General features: G+C 35.5%; 1 protein-coding gene across 5 annotated transcripts in view; it reads right to left on the reverse strand.

Annotated features, from left to right (window-relative positions):
- ZNF385B (zinc finger protein 385B) overlaps positions 1 to 14,156 on the reverse strand; it is a 415,712-nt gene that overhangs the window by 110,046 nt on the left and 291,510 nt on the right. The window contains exon 1 of one of the 5 annotated variants that reach the window (XM_038000632.2): positions 11,778 to 11,991. The exons of 3 other annotated variants lie outside the window; for them this stretch is intronic. The gene's annotated coding sequence lies outside the window, so the exon portion shown is untranslated. Of the gene's footprint in view, positions 1 to 11,777; positions 11,992 to 14,156 lie in introns of those variants that run through there. One more of the 5 variants, XM_007965526.3, reaches the window with a different exon arrangement.

Raw genomic sequence — 14,156 nt, forward strand, 5'->3', positions numbered from 1 at the left:
AATTTGCCATGTTAAACACAGATTGTTTTAAAGTACTGGTAGATCTTCTGAATAAATATAAACTATACTTTCATTAATCCTTCACCTCAACCTTGCTGTTTTCACTTTTAAAACCTACTTTTTAATATTACTTCACCGGGACTTATTGCTTGTTTTTGCAAATGGTAAATAAATAGGGACAAAGTGCATTTTTTTGGACAAGTTTTTTCATGCTCTGATCTCTCTATCTTCATGTTTCAGATTTTGCTGCTGCTGCTGCTAAGAATTCTTTCTCCTCACCTCTGGGTGCCTGAAAGTCAGCAGGAGTTACAAGCAGAAATTTGACCAAAATGCATTGCACTCTGAAAGAAAATGCTTAATTTCTCTAAAAGTCAAGGACTTGCTAAGAAAAAAGGTTGAAAATATAATGATCAGGCATTTCAATGCAAAAGGTGATATAATATACCCATTAAGTTGCTATTCTTATGGGACAGAACCAACCTGTGACTTTTGTATAAACTATTTGGCAATATTACATAAGACACCTTCTATTTGTAGTTCTGTTTCAGAACATAGTATGTAATCTGGAATATATCATAATAAATAAAGTCATGATGAATAAAATCATAACAGGGTTCCACCCTATTTGATAATAAAACTTTTCATATCACTGAATGCATATATTTATCAAACTTCCTGTACTAAAATGAAATACACATATATAAGCATGCATACTCCAAAAATTTAACAGGAATAATTTAACACTCTTGAGAAAGGAATAATACAAGGTGGTCACAGGAGGACAGAAAATTCCAGACAGTAGTTTCACATGTTTAGCAAAAGAAAACTGTTGAAATAGCTGCATAAGGTAGGGGCTGATAAGACCCTGAAAAACGAAGGTGTGGGCCCAGCTGGCTAAGACTAACTGGACCCAACATGGCGCTGGATTTGACCTGGGTTTCACCTAGGATCTCATTCTACTCTCACTAACATGCTAAATCACACACCCACCAGTGTCCTGACAGTTTGAGACCACCCATATTGGGTGTAAAAATGGGTAGCACACAGTTCCAAGAAATCTTCACATCTTTAAGGAATCTTCATGAATATCCCTCCACTTGATTAAAGAAACCCATAAATACAGAAACTCCACACCCTGTGGTGTGACTCACTTCTTTTGAGTATGCCCACAATCCCCTTCCTTAAGTGTGTACTTTTCACTTTGCAATAAATCTGTACTTTCACTCTATCCTAATTTGTCCTTGAATTCCTTCTCACAACAGCATCAAGAGTCTGGACACCAGACAGAGTTGAGGTCTCACAGGCATTTGGGGATCTCTTCTAGTCCACCAATTTCACACTTATCATGGAAATTCCATGTATTCATATGAACATGAATTCCCATTAGTATGCAATTACTTTCTTCCATACATTTCACTTTGATGGTAAAATACAAGTTAATTCATCTATAGCTATGAAATCAATAATATGTAAAAGATAATTTCCTAATATGATCATAAGAAAACTATTATTTCAGTCAACCGCCTCTGTAACATAATAGGTACCTTATTATGTTAATGGATCATGTCATAATATATCACAATACAACCTTACTTAAGGACAGATGACACCTGAAATTATTGCCTTAGTCTTTGGCCTTTAGATATATAATCTTAAAAGCGCATTTAGATTACAACTTTGAGACTTCCTAGTGGCTCTTCTTTATATGCTAAAACAGAAGCAAACAAAACACCTCATTCTTCAAAAGAGTATGCCAGAGTCAACAAATATGCATGAAGAAGCATTTGCAGAATGAGATCAAGTCTGTATCTATTCTATATCCTGCAGGAGTAGTTTCTTCTTATGCCATTATTACGCATGTTCCCGTCAGTGAGTACTGAAATTAAAAACTTAACATATTATAAAAACCTATTGTGGGAGGCGATGTCAATTATAGAACTCCAAAAGATTTCTTTAAAGAAATTTAAATGAGTGGCATTTCAGATTTTCTGCCAAACTCAGTTTTCTCTTTTCATTGCTTTCCCAGCTTTGTTGCACCTAATACTGCATATTTTTTCTCTCATCAGGATAATTGCCAACACAGCATCTCCTCCACTTCTCTCAGCATTTCTTTTCTTTCATTAATCTGCTAGGTGAAGAAAATAATTTACCAAGAGACTATCAAAGCATGGCCACTAAGAGGTGGCTATATGAATAGGGGAGGTGACTGATAAAGGATTTTGCTTTTGAAAAGGTGTCATAACAGCAATAACAGAGATAACATTTTTATAGAACACACTATGTAGCAGGCACTATCCTAAGTTCATTACATATGCAGGTATATATACTCATTTACATATACTCATGTATATACTTATACATATTTCATCCTCGCAATCTGATTAACAAGGTATTAGCCCCATTTTACAGATGACAAACTGAGGCACAGAGAGACTAAGCTCAACTTCATATAGTTTGTATGTAGATGAGCCAGAATTAGAACCCAGGCTATTTGACTTCTGAATTCTGCTTTTCACTACCATGCTATGGTCACCAAATTGTACAGGTGAAAACACCCCAGTCATATAGATACATTCTCCAGCTCAGGGAGAAACATTTTACCATAAACCTAAGAGATTTAAAATAGTGGACCTCCAAACAGATATAGTATTCAATTGGGAATTAGTTGAAACTTATTTGACCTTAGTGTAGTATCTGATACTTAAATAACCAAGATATATAATGAATATATTTATCTAAAAAGAATCTTCTCCAAATAATAGTATTATTTGATTCAATAAATACTTACGAGGGACTAACAAGGCACAATGCTAACAACTACAGGGATTATGAACTGTATCAGAACTTATTTTACTTTTTAAGATAAGAAAATAATAATAAGAACTGCTACCATTTAATGAGATTTTACTGCATGCCAGGTAATGTGCTAAGTGATTTATGTCCCTTATTCTTACTAAATTATAATGCAACTCTGTGATATTTGTATTATTATTCCCATTTTACAGATGAGAAAGGTGAGGTTTAGAGTGATTAAAATCACTCAGTATGTGGTAGGGCCTGGGTCCAAACTCCTGTTCATCTGACTTTAAAGCCCATGTCATCATTCCTTAAAGTAGGTTATATGTAAAGTTGTTACATGAAAAAGATTCTGTCATCAAATACATTTAGAAAATGTTGCTTCAACAAAGCTTAAAGCAGTTCCTTTCTGCAACGCATCTCAGAGTTTTTAATATACTAACAGGCACTGTGGACATCTAGGCAGAAAAAATTTCTTCCCACCATTTTTTGAGCATGGAAACAAGCCTTAAAATTTTTTAAAATTAAGATGACACGGGCAACATTGTTCTACATCTGTTAAAAGCACCAGCTCAGGAGACAGATATGTTAGAAGCTGAAGACTCCTTGGTGCACTGCTTTCTTGTGCAACCTTGGACAATTAACTTTATTTATTTATACCCCCACTGTCTTTTCTATAATTAAGAAAAATAAGAGTAGCTATATCATAGGACGGCTGGGAAAACTAACTGAGATTTTTCTACGCAAATTGCCTAAACCTGTGCCTGATACATAGCCAGTGTTGTATAAGCTTCAGTTACGTGGTTACAAACTACTCCCAATCCTTGATATTATGCCATATCCCAGGAAAGCATGAATAATTAAATCTATTAATACTTACCAAAAATGGCAGTGGTCATGTGTCATCAAAAAAATGTTAAGTAGGTTCAAGAGAGAAAGAAATTGTAGCTGGTTCATAAATGGGGTTCATAAATGTTTCCACAGATGAGATATCTCTTAAGATAAACTTTGAGGAATGGCTTGTGTTTTGAGAGGTATATATGGAAGAATGGGGGAGGAAACTGTATAAACAAAAAGTACAGAGAAAACAGAATACGTTGAAGTTAAAAAGTTTTTAGGCTCTCAAGGCATTCTTAAGGTTTCTGGATTAAAAGGTAAAAGAGAAAATAGAAAAACCAAAAACCAAAACCAAAAATAGAGTATCTTTGTGACCTTGGAGTAAGCGCAGGTCTCTTAAACAGGAAATAAAATATGCTAATCGTAAAAGATAAAAATTGATGAATATATTCTCTTAGTAAGAATGTAGGAAAAAGACACAATCAAGAAAATGAAAAGGCAATCCACAGAGTGGGTGATGATATTCACAATAAATATTTTTTGACAAAGGACCTGAATCTAGAATATAGAACTCCTACAGATCAATAAGAAAATGACAACACTAGATAAATGGGCAAAAGACTTGGACACTTCACAAAAGCATATATTAAAATGGCCAATAAACATACAAAAACGGTGATTAACTTCATTAGTAGTTAGGAATATGTGAATTACAACTACAATGAGATATCACTACATATCCACAAGAATGGTTCAATTTGATGAAGAAAGATGAAGATTATTAAGTGTCGACAAGGATACAGAGCAACTAGAATTCTATATTAAAGTGTAAATTGCCACAGCTACTTTGAAAAACTACTTGGCAATATCTGTTTCAGCTGAATATATACATACTGTATGACCCAGAAATTTCACTTCTAGGTATATACCTAACAAAAATGATATGTTCGAGAATGCTTATAGCAATATTCTTCATAATAGCCCCAAACTGGAAATTAGGCAGTTGATCTATCAACAATAGAAAATAATTTTTGTATGTTCACACGGTGAAACATTCATACAATGACATACAGTGATGAGAGCAAATGGCACATACTTACATGCAACAACAAATAGATCTTGCAAGCATAACATTGAAAAAAAGAACTAAAATAAAGGAGTACATGCTGTATGATACCATTTATATAAAGTATAAAACCAGGCAAAGTAATTTATTCTGTTAGGATAGTGGCTCTTCTCACAGCAAGGATGGGGTGAGGTGGGGGGTGAGACGACTAAAACAGGGCATTCAGAGTGTCTTCTAGGATGCCAGAAATGTTCTTTCCTTGATCTAGGGGCCAGCTACACGTGTATGCTATATTTGTGTACATTCACTCAACTGTGCACTTATGTGCACTTTTCTGTATGTTATAAATTAACAGAATTTTTAAAAAATGTAGTCAATGCTATTAATTCTAATAAAATGCTTTGACAAATATAGGCAAAATTTCTCAATAAGAATGTCTTCAAATACTGTCAAGTTTGTATAGTTTTAGGATGACAATGATGCTTTTTGAGTTCTTTTTTTCCCACTGCCAGCTTGATTTTGCTCAAAATGATTTGTGAGCAAATAAAATTCCTCTTTAAAGCGGATGCTTCCTTGCAGAATTTACGAAGTGAATAGGGGAGACTAACACAGACTCTACTGATGCCAAAGAGAAAAATGTATATCTAGAACTCCGAGTCTATAAAATCTAACAATTGGCAGTTACGTGCCTGAATTTCCCTTGGGGAAGCTCAGGGTTCCCCCTAAAGAGCTCCGACAGCAGCCACCATGGCTGCAGCCTGGCAGAATGTTACATTTAAAAGTAAATCCTTCTGAGCACTGCACTGAAGTTGATAAGCAGTAATGAAGTGCTGCATCAAAAAACATCAGAGAAGCCACATCATGAGGGATTTAAAGCCACAATGTCCTTTGGGTCTTATAGTAATATACCAGCTTTTACACAAAACGATGAATCTTTCACCGAGATGCAACAGATGGCTTTTCAGATGCTGTGGCAATAGAATATGTACAGCCAACTGGTGATTCATTTATACCTGAATATCTTGCCCACAGACTGAATTGCTTACATTTAAGAGTTGTAAAAAAAATGGATAAGATTTATTTGCTATACTGTACAAACTATAGTCTGGTCAAACATGTGATATACTTCATTGGCTGCAATCCTTTTTCAAAGCAGCGTTGAAAAGTATGAGAATTTAAGAATTTAAATAAATGTATAGGGTTAAAAATGAATTTAAAATATTTTTGCTTTATCGTAGTTTCTCAGCTTATAACCCAATAGTATTAAGCATGATCATGCAAAAAAAGGAAATTGAAAGAAGAAAAAACAGTATTCCAACAAATGCTTTCTCAAGTTTTCTGCAATAATTTTTAAACACCTGACTTATCAAAAGGGAATGTCATGTGCTTAGTTTCTAAATTACTAAGTCTTTGGAGAAGCCAAAATTATCTCCAGACAGGGCTTTACTAAAATTGTCTGAGGTCGAGAACGGATTGGGAGGTCACAGTGCCTGATGAAATTTACTGGCAAAAAGACCTGGGGTGATGGTCTTGAGCTACATTTGCCTGGTGACTCTCCTAAATGGCATTAAGACCCTTTCTTGAAGTCTGAAGCCTCTTTCTATTACAAACAGAGGAACTATTTGTTGTCCCTGATGCTGATGCTTCCTTGCTGAATTCAGGAAGTGAATAGGGGAGACTAACACAGACTCTAGTGATGCCAAAGAGAAAAATCTATATCTAGAACTCTGAGTCTATAAAATCTAATAATTGGCAGTTATGATGGCAGTCTACAGCATGCTAGCGACCTAATGGCAGTGCAGAACTATCATTTATTTTGGAAACCTCCCTAAAAAATACAACCTTTCCCAGGAAAAGTGCAACAATGTTACTCAAGTCACTGAATAGTTCTAGAAGAATTATATTTAATAAAATTTTAGAGGTAAGCATAATTTAGGAATCTACCCTTCATTTTGTATAACAAAAATGGGATTTGGAGAGCTTAATCTACCATGGTACCTGACTGATGGTAGAACCAAACCTAGAGCTCAGTGCCCATGAACACTGTTTTGAATACTTAAGTCTGTGCAATCAAAGATGTACAGGAATCTTGTATTGTCATCATTACCTTCTTAAAAAATTCAAGATTAGTATTTGGCGTGTTTTCTTTTTTAATTTTGACTGAAATTTTAAAGAGAGTATCATTTAATTAAATGAGATTTTAATTTTACTGTTTTATCAACATGATTAATGGGAGAAATTCAATGAAAGAAAAGCCAGTGTGGTCAAAAGCCAACATTTCTTTCCAGTTTAAAAAACAGTACAAAATTGATTATAACAGCTCATGTTATTTTATTATATATATAAAACACATATATATGTATTATATATATGTATGTTTTAGATTCATAGGGTACATGTATAGGTTTATAAAATGGGTATATTGTATGATGCTGAGGTTTGGGCTGCTAATTATCCTGTTGCCCAAGTAATGAACATAGTACCTGATAGGCTTTCAACCCTTGTCCCCCTCGCTCCCTCCCTGCTTTTGGAATCCCCAGTATAATGCCTCATTTTAAATACTTCTTTTAATATTCCCAATGGGGAAAAAAAGAGATCAACAAAGTTCATTACAACTATGCTTTAACCATACTGTTCAGATCAATACAACTAATTTAAATAGCCTCATGGTAGGAGGCACACTCACATCTGTGTTGGTGGTTTTTATACTGAAGTACTATCAGAATCACAACAAAAATGCTATCTGAGAAGACACATTTTTTTCAAGTAATGGCAACTGACCTTCTATTTGAGATCAAAGCAGCAGGCCTATTTAGACCTCTGGCTCTGTCTTTAGGCCTCTCCTCTGCAGTTCACACTAAGAGCCAGGCTAAAGGGATCTGGATACAGCAACTCTGAGGTCAGTGCACCCAGCTGCTGCTATAAATTCTAGCTCTAGGGCACATAATGTTTTTTCTCCTAGTTTCAGGGAATTTCAGTTCCTGCTTTCAATGTCTAGGCTGTGGCATTTAAGGAACAAAAGGAGAGAAAAGAAAAGAATAGTGGTTTATATAAATTATCCTTTTTAAAAGGGTATTTCCCCCACCCCAAGCTTGCTCAATTTGAGAAAACAGAGTTAATATTTGCTCTGCTAGTGCCCTCTACTCCCGCCTTGGCAGAGAAAAAAGGTTTCTTTAGCTTAAATATTAACCAAACACTTCATAGCTAATCAAAAGCAGTTGCCCGTGTTAAAAATAACAACAAAAAGTAATAAAATCCCAGAAAGCACAACTTTGGAATAAATAGAAACAGTAAAAACTGCTCTAAACCCTTTTTGCACATGTATCCCAAGGTCACCAGAATTATAATGCACTATAGAGTGTTCATAACAAATTCTAGTAAAATATGATAGCCATGGTGGCCATCATAGAAAAGGCCACTCTTGGTCCTCCATCAGCAAATAAGCCATTCTCACCCAGGAGCGGCAGAGATGGTTTCCATCTGGCAGCCAAGGTTGCTGTGCAAGCAGCATGAAAGCCCCTGTTCCATCCCCATGGAAACCTGGTATGGGGTGCCTGATCTGGCCGTGCCAGGGTCAGAGTGAGCAGAGACTGTGAGGATGGGGTAAAATTGGAGCTACAATGGGAAAAAATGGTGAGGGATGATCTGGAGAAGGAAGAAAGAGCAGTGAGTTTGGCTAAGTTTTTCAAAGTGGACTAGAATTAGTAGCAATTTCTTGTTTGAAATTTCCTAATATCTTACTCCTAAAATGATTTTCTTCCCTTTCACCTCTTCATTGTATGACAGAAATCTGTATAAAATGGAGTGGAGCAAAAACTGCACGAACAGGAACAACCTAGTAAAGCAGAGCATCTAAATTCTTCAAACACTGCTGTGGGCAACTGGAAGACAATGTGAGCTCATCCTTTTCCTGAGAAACATGGAATGTTCTGTGACCCAGGGAATGCTTGTACTCCAAAAGGTCTCTAGTGGGTATTTAACAGATTGGGCCGATAGTTGGCCTGGCTTCTTGAAACTCTGCCATTGTCCTGACATCCTAGAAACTGATACTACTTGCTTCAGTCAGGTAGGCAGCTTCTGGGGCACTAGCGATGTGCAAAATATCTCCAGTGAACACCCAAGCATTTTCTACACATGAAGGGACCCATCATAAATGGCTGCCTTGGTCCTGTGCATCATGTTACTCTTGTACTATTATACTGACTTTGTACCAGACTTTCTTACATGAAATTTCTTTCTCTTTTTTTTTTTTAACATAGTCATCAAAAGTTTTGCTTTACAATTTGACTGTCAGGTTCTTTTTTTAATATCATATAAAATTTATGGTGTACAATGTGATATTTTGATGTACATTTATATAGTGAAGTGATCACTAGAGTAAAGCAATTTGACACATTCATTATCTCACTTGGTTACTTGTGTGTGTAGTAAGAGTACCTAAAATCCACTCTTAGAAATTTTCTAACATACAAAATAATATTAACTACTGTCCTCATGCTGTACCTTAGATCTCTAGATATAGTCATCCTATATAATTACAACTTACTACCTTTTGCCTATATTGGCCTACATCTCCCCATATTCCCCTCTCTCCCACACTCTGATAGCCACCTTTCTATTCTCTGTTTCTATATATTTGACACTAAAAAAAAAAATTCTACATATAAGAGAGATCATGCAGTATTTTTTTTTCTGGCTTATTTCATTTAACGTAATGTCTTCCAGTCTCATCCATGTTGCTGCAAATGGTAGGATCTTTTTTATAAAATCTGAATAATATTCTTTATATGGAATTTCATTTTGGCTTCCCAAATGATTCCCTCCTATCCCAGTAATGAATACCAAAAGTCAAGGCCATAATGACATTTTCCCTAAGAAGTCCCACTGAAAGTAAAGCATTTCATCGCAGCACTCATTATTTTCCTTTTCAATGATTTGCTTTATAAGGCAACAAAGGAATGGAAATATTTTCTTTTAAGACATTTGTTTTAACTAGTGGTCTCTTCTGAACTTCAAACAGACTGTTAAGCTCCCTTTGCTTTAAAAGACACCAAAGGAAAGTACACAATTCATAAAAATGGAACTGGTGCTCAATGTATTTAACTTGAGAAAGCATGCTTCCAGCTCAAAGAAATGCAAAAGAACTCGAAGTTCCAAAACTGCACAATCTCTACAACTTTCCAAACTTTGATTGACTTGTATCTCTGTCTCCTTTTCTCTAACACCAACATTCTCGAACTCTCTCTAATCACTGTTTTCCATAGTTTCCCTCTTTCCCACCTGTCTTTTCTGCCTCTCATCTCTCCTGTTTCTCTCCTGTATGTGACATCTCTGTCTCTGTCTCTCTGTGTTTCTGTACATCTCTGTACCTATCTGTGTGTCTCTTTCATCTCTTTGTCTTTGGCTCCCACCATAATACTTCCAGGGAACTAGAAAGCACCCATAAAATTTGTCATTTGCCTTATTTTGCAACTACATTGTATTGGTTTTGTTTTCAATATTTGCTTCTATAAATCAAAAGATTAATAGCAAGATTATTGTAGTATCAGGTCAAGTTTGTCCCTGTGACAAGATGTAACGATTAAATTAGACCATATCTCTAGTTCTGTCTCCAGTAGTCACTCCAGTTGCAACAACTGAGGATTGTTTTAATTACGTGCTCTCACGATGGTATCTGCCTTCCATGTGAAGGAGAGGGACAAGTTAGAAACTTGAGTGCACCATAGAATTTTATGGTATATTTTTACAGAAATTCATCATTGTGTCCTGGGTTATACAGATACTATACCATTTCATTGGAGAGCACAAGGTGCTTTTACATATATTAAGTAGCTTTTTACATATATTTTACACACACCACAATAAGTAGTTTTCTAAACTTTACATGGCTTATGATCATCCCATGTTTTTCTGATGAAGAAAATGATGCTTGGGATAAATAATTCTAGGAAAAGCAAACATAGAAAACAAAGGCCACAATGAATCTAGCACTAGAAAATATCTTCTCTAAATCAGGTATGTAATAACTCCACTGAGCAACATTGTCTGCCAAGCGGTCACACGTCAGCGTCTCAAGGACCTTGGAAAAATTAATGCATTTTTGGCTTTAAGCTATTCATTTTTGCAAGTCCACTGAACCCTCAGTGTTTATACTTCTAACCCATGAATAAGATAGAATAAAAGAAGTCAATGCTGTTTCAATATTTTTCAAACCACCTGAAATTCCACTGGAGACTATGAGATAAAAACATCTTCCAGGTGCCAAGAGTTCCTAAGTCCTTTTCTAATAATATATTTATTCATGTTTTACAAATGATAAAATTGAAAAAAAAACAAAGGTGGGGAGTAAGGTGGGGGAAATAAAAGGTGGGGGAAAATAAAGTGATAACATTAAAATAGAAATGAAAATTTCACAAGTAACTATTGTATACATACAAATTATACCTACTCTTATAACAGACAATACTCCCTCTTGAGAAGCTAAACTTACCTGGTTTCCAGAGAGATTTCTATGCCCAAGGGTCTAAACAAACATGAAACCATTGAGCTTTGATGTGAACTAGATTGAACGTTAAAACTTGAAATGGTGCCTATCATAAAAATCATGTGACAAGAGTGTAAATCACCCACGTCACTCAATTTGATTACAGGCTACCAGCCACTATTCTGTCAAGTGAATGTGGATTCTTGGACATGTATAATAATCAGCTTAAATATACTTTCTGAAAAGAAGTTAAAAAGGAGAGAGAGTTCTAACATACTTGGATTGAACATGAATCTCATTTTTACCTAGTAGTTATTCTGACACAAACTTTGAAAGCTTAAAGAAATGTGGGAAATCTGTTACCTCATCATTATAGTTAGCACAGTGGCTCAATAATACAACTGAAACACAAACAGGCTAGAAAAATCAAGATAGTATTAGACAAAGGAACTGCAAAATTAGCAAATTCTATTTGTCTTAATTCTGATACTTTTATTTTTTTCTGAAATTCATTTGACCTGTTTTATATTTTTGTCACATATTTCATAAGAAAGTTCCTTAAGGTGTAAATGTGAGTCAGTTGGCAGTGCTTACCTTTGTTTTTAAGGTTACAGTCCACATTCACGTCTGCATTTGAGCATTGTATGAGATGTTACATTTAAAAGTAAATAATTCCATCATTTCAACCTGGTGCTCCTGTGAAATGTGGTGCTAGGAAACAGCCGGCAGGCAGTGCTTCTGAACAAATCATACGTCCTGTAATTGCCGCTTAGCTCTAATTACTATTGAGGATCGTGTTTGCAACTTGATTCCAGGGAGAGGGCAGAATACCTTCTGATGACACAGAACCAAATATATCCTAAAAGACTGACAAGTGGCTTTCTTTCACGTAATTTTTCTGAGTATCTCCCAGCTACTCAAAAACTACCACTCTGTCATGGTAAAATGGAAATAAAGAAAACTGACACCCATATCTCCCTTCTAACAAAGCAATTCAATTCTCTCAAAATATCTACTTATCCCAACAATTTGGAATTTTCAGTATCACTTATACGTCAAGGGATTATTCCCCCTTAGGTGGGCAACTATATCTTTTAAAATTGTTTTTTATTTCAAAGAGAAATGCATTCTCACAACAAACTTTATATTCTGTTAGACTAGAATAATTTATTTGCATTCTATTAGGTCTGAAGGATTTGTTTCCTTTCCCATGGATTTTTAGGTTTTAAATAAAGATTCATATAGTTCAAAAAGACTAGAGCAGATGTCAATTTGATGTTGATAAAATTAATAGGTGTGTTTACACATCTCAACTCAGAAACCTAATTTCAGTTATATGGGGTATTATGGTAAAATTGAAGTTATACATGCTTGGAACTAAAATGATTTATTATTTACTCTCATATCTAATTAATTTAACTTTGCATCTAGTGGCATCTGACCATGTTGTCAGAATAAAGTATCTGATATATCCATGTTACACAGTGTGGCTATGACTGAAAGGTTGTTTTGCTTATGCTAAGCTGATTGTCATTGATACTGATGAGTTAGCTTAGTGGGCATTTGAATGAATAAAAGAAACTTGAAATGACTGAAGCTTGCAAATGTCAGGAAGGATTTTGCACCTTTGGTTGTGCAACTTAGCACATTTGCTAACCACAGCCAACACTTTAGTGACGTACAGAAAAAATTATATTTATCCAAGTCCTGAGATTTAGTATATCTGCTTATGTCAGATTTGGACAGTAACTATCAGGGACAGGTAAACCTAAATGAATAATTAGATGCAGCAGACAAAATGGTAATTATAAAACCAGCTCTTAAAAACGGTACTTTTTTTTCCAGTCTCAATGATCTAAGTTATGAATAATAACAAAATAATATTCTAAATGAAACATAGTATGCTAGCTCTATACTTATTTCCCCCCAAATAACAACTGGGCACTCCTTAAGATTACAGTATAATTATAGTCATGGCTGTGGTTTTCACTTAAAAAAAGTCTTCATCTATGATAGCTCTCCCCTAAGAAACCTCTGCTCTGTAGAGATTATGCTGATGGCCTCTTCAAAATATTATTCTTTCATGAAGAAGTATTTCATTCTTTCTTACCTGCTGTTAAATCATGACTGATTCTTGGAGTATTTTTTCTAGAACATTTCCAGGTCTGGAATACTAGTGCATCCTTGAACTCCCAAGCTCTTTATTTGTACACCTCATGTATTTTCAGTTTAGTTCAGTAGTACACAAAGTGTGGTCCTCAGACCAGCAGCATCAGCATCACCTGAGAACTTGTCAGAAAAGCAAATTCTGAGACCTTGCTCCAGATCTGCAGAATCATAAATGCTGGGGATGAGGCCCAGTAATCTGTGTTTTAGGCAACCCCCTACATGACCTGAAACATGCTGACGTTTGAGAACCACTGGTCCATAGTGCAGGTATGTACTAAGAGCAGTGGGAGAATGGGATAAGGAACACTTAAGCCTCTATGGGAAAAACTACAGGAGAGACTGAGGCTCCACAGAGAGGTGACATTTAAGTGGTTATCTAAAAGATGAGAAGAGCTTGGATGGATCCAAAGGAGGCACCAGGCATCTCTTACCTAGCTAAGTCATCACCTTGAGTTAATGCAGCCCTGCCCTCTCTATAAGACCTTACCCTATCAATCATCATCTTTCTTTAGTCAGTCCATTCTCAAGGAAACAAAACTTGCTTCATTCTTGTTAGTCTCTTAGTCTACCAACTACTTGCTCTTACCTTTTAACTTCTTTTAGAGTAGCCTACCCTTCCTTTGTTTTTGTTTTTTATTATCCCCTTACTTCATAAACACTATAATCTGGCTTATGATTTCTCTAGCAAAATAAAACTAGGGTTCTGAAGGCCTCTATCAGTCCTCCTTGACCTCTCTACCACTGGTAGAATATAATCCCATTTCTAAATTACCTCTTTTCCAAGCTCAGCTTTTGTATTTCTAA

Source organism: Chlorocebus sabaeus, chromosome 10 (genome assembly GCF_047675955.1).
Source record: "Chlorocebus sabaeus isolate Y175 chromosome 10, mChlSab1.0.hap1, whole genome shotgun sequence".
NCBI lineage: Eukaryota > Metazoa > Chordata > Mammalia > Primates > Cercopithecidae > Chlorocebus > Chlorocebus sabaeus.